The 8,009-nt window shown below is 37.6% G+C and overlaps 1 pseudogene; it reads left to right on the forward strand.

The window, feature by feature from the left end:
* The first annotated feature begins 444 nt into the window (after nt 1-444).
* On the forward strand, nt 445-3,059 carry LOC103474717 (E3 ubiquitin-protein ligase MARCHF5 pseudogene; annotated as a pseudogene).
* The last annotated feature ends 4,950 nt before the right edge of the window (nt 3,060-8,009 follow it).

Raw genomic sequence — 8,009 nt, forward strand, 5'->3', positions numbered from 1 at the left:
TGGTCTCTTTAGACTTTAAGAAGCTCCAACCACATACTGAAAACATACTGTATATTGTACAGCACAAGGGCATACCTATCAGTAGGGCAACATTTCTGTCTTAGAAATCTTCATTTATTGGTCTTTGTGATGATGTTATTTAACCTGGTGAAATTCAGATTCATTCATCTGCCAGTCCTTTTCAACAGGTTTTGATTATATATCTAGTAGCACTAGGAAACTTTTCATATTTACCAAATGCTAAAACTGAAATTGTTCTATAAAACCATCTGAGTGAATATCCAAAGCTGAAAATAACACAAATGAAAGTGATACCTTATTCAAAGTAGTTTTTCTTTCAATAGCAATGAATTCTCTATTTGTATGTACCAGAGCATTAACAATCAAAGGTCAAAGGAAAACGGCTTAAAAAAAAATGAATGGGGTGATATATAGTGGCTGAACATGCCATCTCTGAAGGTAGAGGCAGCAGAGAGTAAGATAAATAGGTAAGAGAGCTGCAGTGCAACGGAGTGGAAAGAACAGTAAGCCGCGAGACTAGATTTATACTCTGTAAAGTGTTTTTAGAAGATATGTCACTAAATATGTGTGAACAGATGAATATCAGGTGACATGACAGACACTAGAAAAATGCAATTGTGTAGAATGAAACATATGAGCCGAGTAAAACAAAACAGAAATATTAAAGAGAGGTCCAGTTGTGAGAAGCTAGCGTACTCGGTATCAATAGTATAATCAATAAGCAACACTTAAAATATAACCTTCAGGAGGGTTGTTTTTATAGCTTTACTTTGGTTTTTACCAGAGACAGACATAGCTGTTTTGGTGCCCCCGTGTTCCCTCGGATAAAGGATACTCTGTACACTAAGCAAGTATTACCTCACTTGCTTATTGTGTCAATAAGCAAGTGGGGTGATAAATTACGTTTTCCATCGTTACAATACCGTTACCATTACCATTACAGCACAGAGTGGGTGACCCCCTGCAGGTGTAAAGGCTGCACCAATGGATCCACCAGTCATGTCTGCAACACTGGCTGGACGAGAAGCAAAAAGTTAGCAGCGGCGCCGTCAACTGTCCGCAGTGTGGGACCAAATACTGCATCATTTATCCCAAGATAGGCCTGCTGGTGTACTTCCTGAAGCAAGCAGACAGAGTGATGGAGCTGGCTGATCCTCTGTTCCTCCTCATGGACCTGCCGACCATCTCGGTGCTGCTGGTCCTGGGGAAGATGATTTGCTGGGAGGATTACTTAGTCAGGCTGTGGCATAGGTACTCCTATAAACACAGCCCTTCATCGGGTAGTAGCGGTTATCTGCCTCGTCTGCGTACCGACGGGCTTGGTGCTGGAGACCACGTGTCTGTATTAGGGGTGTAGTGATACAATAATTTCACAATATGATATACAATATTCTGGTCACAATATGATATGTACCACGATATATGTTGAGCGATACAATTTGATACGATTCAGTGCATTTTTACGATTTTCTCAAAGATTTTAGAAGGACAGTGATTTTAGGGACATTTTGTGTTCCATAGACTTGAATTTAGTTAACTGAAAACTGATTAAAAGCACCAACTACACAATACCTGACTGATTGGACAGTCTAACAGTCTGCAGCTGGACAAAATTAATCAAAGATGCAGTGAGAGAATTAGTTTCTGTCATTTAATTCATGTGGATTTGACATAAAACTCAAAAGTTTAAACGGTAATCCAGGAGCACAGTGGGGAGATTATCAGCCTCTGTAGACTCTCAATATGCAAATGATTGCACTTATGTTTTTTTCTTTTGGACACTGTGGCTGCATTTTGGAGTAAAAATGCAGCCATAAATGCAGTCTTTTGGACTATGGGGGAAAAGGCTTTTCTACCTTGGCTCCCGGAGTTAGCCGTGGCTGTAAACTGTTTACTACTAGCTGCTAAAGTAGTGGCTCTTCCTCACCCCGTAGTGATCGACTACCTGCAGCTACGCAGCGCCGCTATTCTCCTGCTTGGATCTCTGAGTAGCTGCCTCTCAGACTGCCAGGATCTCATCGTTCTCTCAGTCTCTGATACTCTTTGTCTGTTGCTAATAAGAATGATCGATCAGCCATTGTTATCATGGAAATCCTCACTGCGCCGCGGATTCCGGCTGGGGGTTTTTCCTCTTCGTCTTCCTGCTCAAAACACAGTGTCGCTGCCGCTTCGGGTGTTATCAACCCATGTTCATTCTTCAGGTAATCCTTTATATACAGAACAGAAACCGCTAATCTAAAAACTAATTACAAAGTGAATGCTACCAGTCGAAATTTGCATTAATTTCGCGATCTCACTGCTTTTGCAGCTGCTCCGTTCGCGCCGCTTCTCCGTTCCGCTTCTCGGTTCCGCTTCTCGGTTCCGCTTCCCTTTCACGGTTACTTGCGCAACTTTACTTCGTTTCTCAGCAACAAAATACAGCCCATCGTTATTTATTGAAGATTTTACATGTCCAAAAACACAGGAATCTAATGTTTCGTTTCATTTTTTATGTTTGGAAGCTCATTCCACCTCACATAATCGGAAAAGCCGGGGAATGGCGGCGCTTTTGACATTTCTCTGACATTCGAAAAAATATGGTTTACTAATTTTAGCATAACTCCGGTTATACTTGGCCTATTAACACAATTTAAAAACTGGTGTGTAGTTTATAATGTGCACTTTAAGATCAAGTTGAAAGTGAGATTGAGGGAGGCGGAGTCTTGCTGCTGCGCCGTAACAAACTAGAGTTAAAAAGAGCTTAAGGCTATGGACGCCTATTGTTTAACAGATCGATACTCGCGGATGAAAAATCTATACTTTCCGAGGGCGAAAAATATCGATATATATCGCTGAATCGATTTATTTATACAGCCTTAGTCTGTATCCAGGACTCTGTGCGGGGCGCTTATCTTTCCCTCCATAGCCACTCTGGTGGGATGGCTGCTGATCCGACGGGTTACCTCCAACCTGCAGTGCGCCATACTGGAGGGCATTGCATCATGCTGATCAAAGGTGTACTGAAAGTGTATGTCAAGCAGCAGCAGTACATCATGTAGGCTAACTATTCGGAGAGACACGGGAATGGAATATATAGATATTATAGATAATACTTCATGCTACACCAGTTTGCCAGTATCAAATATCATGATGCGCGATATCATGATGGCGGCATAGGATGAACTCACAGGTAGACGGCGGCATGATGTTTTGCTTTATGGGTTTCACAGAAAGGCAGTTACAGACTCGGAGACTCAACGTGGTCAGGAACTTAGACAACAACAGACAGTTCTTATCCAGCTGACAACTAGACTTGAACCCAGGACAAAGTGACGCCAACTCAGACAATCTCAGACGATGTCTGACGAGAATCACGCGCCCCACCATGGTGCACGCAGACTTAAATAACAGGGAGACACATGAGGATAAAGTAAACAGGGAACATAGGAAACTTCATGGAACACAAATAATACCTGAACACAGAAAGGAAAACACAGTAAAAACACAGGAAAAAAACTCCAGAAAATAACTGACACCATGACAGAATCCCCCCCCACCCCCCGGGCGGATAACAGACACCCAAAACAAAGAAATTTACACACAGACTCAAACGCCCCATCAATCCGGACCCCCTAACGGGAATAAAAGAACAAACTCAAAGGCAGCCCAAAACCAGTGTGTGGCCTACCAAAAAACCAAAAACACAGTCACAGAGACGGACACAAGAAAGTAGATACAGCTGTGAATTTCGCAAAGCAGCTTGGAGGAGACGCTTTAATGACACGACTCCGGATCACATTAGGGCCAGATTGATGAACTCGCACATGCGCTGACCTGAAAACAGGTTTTGCTCTTTGGTTTCAATGTAGAGTATTTAATTATGCTAATAGTTGTAAAAAAATAATGGTAACTACTTTGCGGATTTCACTTATCGCGGGTTATTTTTGGAATAACGAAAAACAAGGGATCACTGTACATGGAACACAATTAAACCCTGAACACGGAAAGGAAAACACAGGAAAAAACCCCAGAAAATAACTGACACCATGACATCAAAGTCCTAATGATTTTGCTTTTATGTTTGTAGTTAAAACCACACATAGAATAAACGTCATCTTAAGAACCCTGATTTTGGTTTGGCAAAACAAGTTTTTAATATTGGACATATGTACGGACAAAGCATTGTCTTATTTTTTTTATCATTCTAATTATGTCACTAATTTGTATTCATTTATAATCTAAATCAATCTAAGATCTAAATTGTTTTGGCATTCTTTTCTATCAAAAAAAGTTTTTGGCTAATTGTATTTTGCAGAAAAATTCTAATTTCTAGGAGACGGTTGTACTTTTTTTGCTCGCATGTACCCTTGAAACCCCATGTGGCTGCATAGGATTCACAAGTAATCAATAAGCAGAGTTGTAGGCCTGAGATTATACTCTGTATAATGATGGCAATAAAAGGATTGAGGAGAATAAAGACAGCGGCATGAGGGTAAGAGAAATGAGATAATAACACAGAAGGCAGGATGTGGTGCCGACATCCTTAAACATTAGCAGTCTGCAGTCAAAGTCACCTTCATTAAAACACAGCGTTCATAATGTCTTTGTTGAATTAGCAAACTCTACTTCATGCATTTAAAGAGATAAAGAGGACATTTTAGAACAAATACTGGTGCTTGAGTTCTTTATTTGGAATGACTCAATCAAGGATTTTGTTTTCTTGTCTTGTCCCAATCACAGTTATTTAAGATCTGACATTTGCCGGTGCTGGGTTCTGATCTAATGTTAAACTAAAGTTAACAAAGGACTTACATGGATATATACTTAAATGTTAAGTAGTTTTCCTTTGCAATAAAAATAACACTGCTTTTTGTGTTATTATCCACAAATGTGTCCTGCTCAACTCACTCACTGTTGAAGTGTAGGCGGAGCAGTCAGTTTCTGTCCTTATTTTTCTTGATGGCCATAGATTTTTAATTTCCATTATACTGTTCCTCCACTACTACTGTGGCACTACTGTGCCCTAACAATGTGCTGTCTGAAATGAAGTGTATTATTTGTGTTTCATGACGACATGTCTGAGTTGACATATGATACAGGTATTGTCTTCAAAAATACGTGTTTTGTGTCTACTAGCAACATTGTCAATTATAGCTGAATAGAGCTGGTTTTCTCTGCTTTGAGAAAACCCTATACTCTATACAGCTCAACGTTCTTAACAGTTTAGACATTTGTTTTCACAACCCAGAACAGGGAGAATAAAGACATCTGTTTCACAGTGAATGTAAAGGATGAAAAATATCTAGCTATTTCCAGAAAACAGATCTGTGGAGCAAAGAACTATTGCCCCGGTCCTACAGTATATCACAGTTTTGTATGGCATGCAAACAAAACTGTATGAGAAACAGGGAGGTTGTGGATTAACTGGATTGTATTAACTTTGAAAACTAAATTCATTCTATCAAAGCAGGTATCCATCTTAGTTTTGACTCTGAAAGTCCTAAGTAAATTGTAGTAAACTATAACTATTTTTTCAGAACATTACTGAAGAAATTTAAACGGGGCCTGCAAAAGGGTGCCCATCGGTTGGAACCCAGCATTCTGATGCTAAAAATTAGCATCAATGCTAAAGTAAGCTACAATGTACGCAATAGCATGTGGAGAGTCTGTTTAGTAACATGGACTTACTCCATTCAGTATGTTAAAATTTGTGCATAGTTAAAATGAGCCAAAATGCTAATGTTAGCCTAAATGCTGCCAGTGGCATGTGGGGTATCACCAGCATGTCATTTTACATTGACTTCCTCTATTCAGTGTGCCAAACATTTCAAATAAATAAAAGAAATAGCTAAAAAGCTTACTTTAGGGAAAAATCTACTGCTAATGTTGGCAGTGCACTGGTCCCCACTTGTGCTAATGCTAATGCACTGCCTTCTGATTTTCTTTTTCAAAGGTAAAAATCAGATGTTTACATCATAGCACTTCATTACTATAAAACACACTCGTCTCTTAGCAACAAATTAACAACAAATATTGTTATTGTTCAACAGGCATAAGATTTCTTCTGCTCTTTTGAAATACTGTACTTCTTATCTTACACTACTTACTATTTAACAAGGATTATGCAATTGGTGAATTTTGCAGAAGAGTTTGGTGCAGTTGGTCAATTTTGAAAAGTAAAAATCTGATGTTTACTTTCTGGCACTTGGTTACCAGAAAACGTGCTCATCTCTTAGCAACAGATAAACAACAAATATTGTTATTGTTAAAAAAACATAAGGTTTCTTCTGCTCTTTTGAAATATCTGCTTATCTTATACTACTTAGTACTCGACAAGAATTATGCAGTTGGTGAATTTTGCAGAAATGTGAAAATGTTTTTGTTTTTTTTGGGGGGGGGGGGTTGTCATTGGTGGTAAATATATTATGAAACAGACATCCAACACAAAAGTAAAAATCTGATTTATACTTTGTGGCAGTTTGTTACCAGAAAAAAACTCATCTCTTAACACCAAATTAATAACAACTACTATTATTGTTTATCAAACATAAGCTAATTTGAAATACTGCTTATCTGCTTAGACACATGAAATTACAGTTGGTAAATTTTGAAAAGTAAAAATCAGATGTTTACTTTGTGGCACTTGGTTACCAGAAAACGTGCTCATCTCTTAGCAACGGCTTAACAACAAATATTTTTATTGTTGAAAAAAAATAAGATTTCTAATGCTCTTTTGGAATAACTGCGTGTCTTACACTTCGTACTATTTAACAAGAATTGTGCAGTTGGTGAATTTTGCAGAAATGTGAAAATGTATTTTTTTTCCCTTATTAGTTGTAAATATATAAAACAGACAAATTTAACACAAAAGTGAAATTCTGACTTATACTTCGTGGCAGTTCGTTACCAGAAAACGTGCTCATCTCTTAGCAACAGATTAACAACAATTATTGTTATTGTTCAAAAAACATAAAATTTCTTCTGCTCTTTTGAAATACCTATTATCTTACACTACTTACTATTTAATAATAATTGTGCAGTTGGTGAATTTGGCAGAAAAGTTTTTTTGTTTTTTTGTCATTGGTGCTAAATGAAACAGACATCCAACACAAAAGTAAAAAATCTGATTTAAACTTTGTGGCAGTTTGTTACCAGAAAAACACGATCATCTCTTAACACCAAATTAATGGTAAGCAATATTATTGTTTATCAAACATAAGCTCATTTGAAATACTGCTTATCTGCTTAGACACAAGAAATTTACAGTTGGTAAATTTTGAAAAGTAAAAATCAGATGTTTACTTTGACACTTGGTTACCAGAGTTCATCTCTTAGCAACCAGTTAACAACAAATATTGTTATTGTTCAAAAAACATAAGGTTTCTTCTGCTCTTTTGAAATAACTGCTCATCTTATACTACTTAGTAGTTGACAAGAATTGTGCAGTTGGTGAATTTTGCAGAAATGGGAAAATGTTTTCTTTTTGTTATTGGTGGTAAATATATTATGAAACAGACACTCAACAGAAAAGTAAAAATCAGATTTATACTTTGTGGCAGTTTGCTACCAGAAATAAATGCTTTTCTCCCAACACCAAATTAATAACAAGTAATACTAGAACATTTCTGAAGAAATTTAAACGAGGCCCGCCAAAGTGTGCCCGTCGGTTGGAACCCAGCGTTCTGATGCTAAAAATTAGCATCAATGCTAAAGAAAGCTACAATGTAGTCAATAGTATAGAATTACTTGAATGTTCACTAACATGGACTTCTTCCATTCATTATGCTACAATTAGTGTATAATCTAAAATGAGCCAAAATGCTAATGTTAGCCTAAAATCTAACATTACCATTTAGGCTAAACAACATACTACAGCTGTCAGAATAGCAGTAGTATGTTGTTTTACTTTTACTTGCTCCATTCACTATGCTAATCGTAGCCAATAAATAAAAAAATGAGCTAAAATGCTTATTTTATTAAAAAATCTAATGTTAATGCTGAGCAAGGCA

The sequence above is a fragment of the Poecilia reticulata genome, chromosome 13 (genome assembly GCF_904066995.2).
Source record: "Poecilia reticulata chromosome 13, P_reticulata-male-v2, whole genome shotgun sequence".
In the NCBI taxonomy this organism is placed as follows: Eukaryota; Metazoa; Chordata; class Actinopteri; order Cyprinodontiformes; family Poeciliidae; genus Poecilia; species Poecilia reticulata.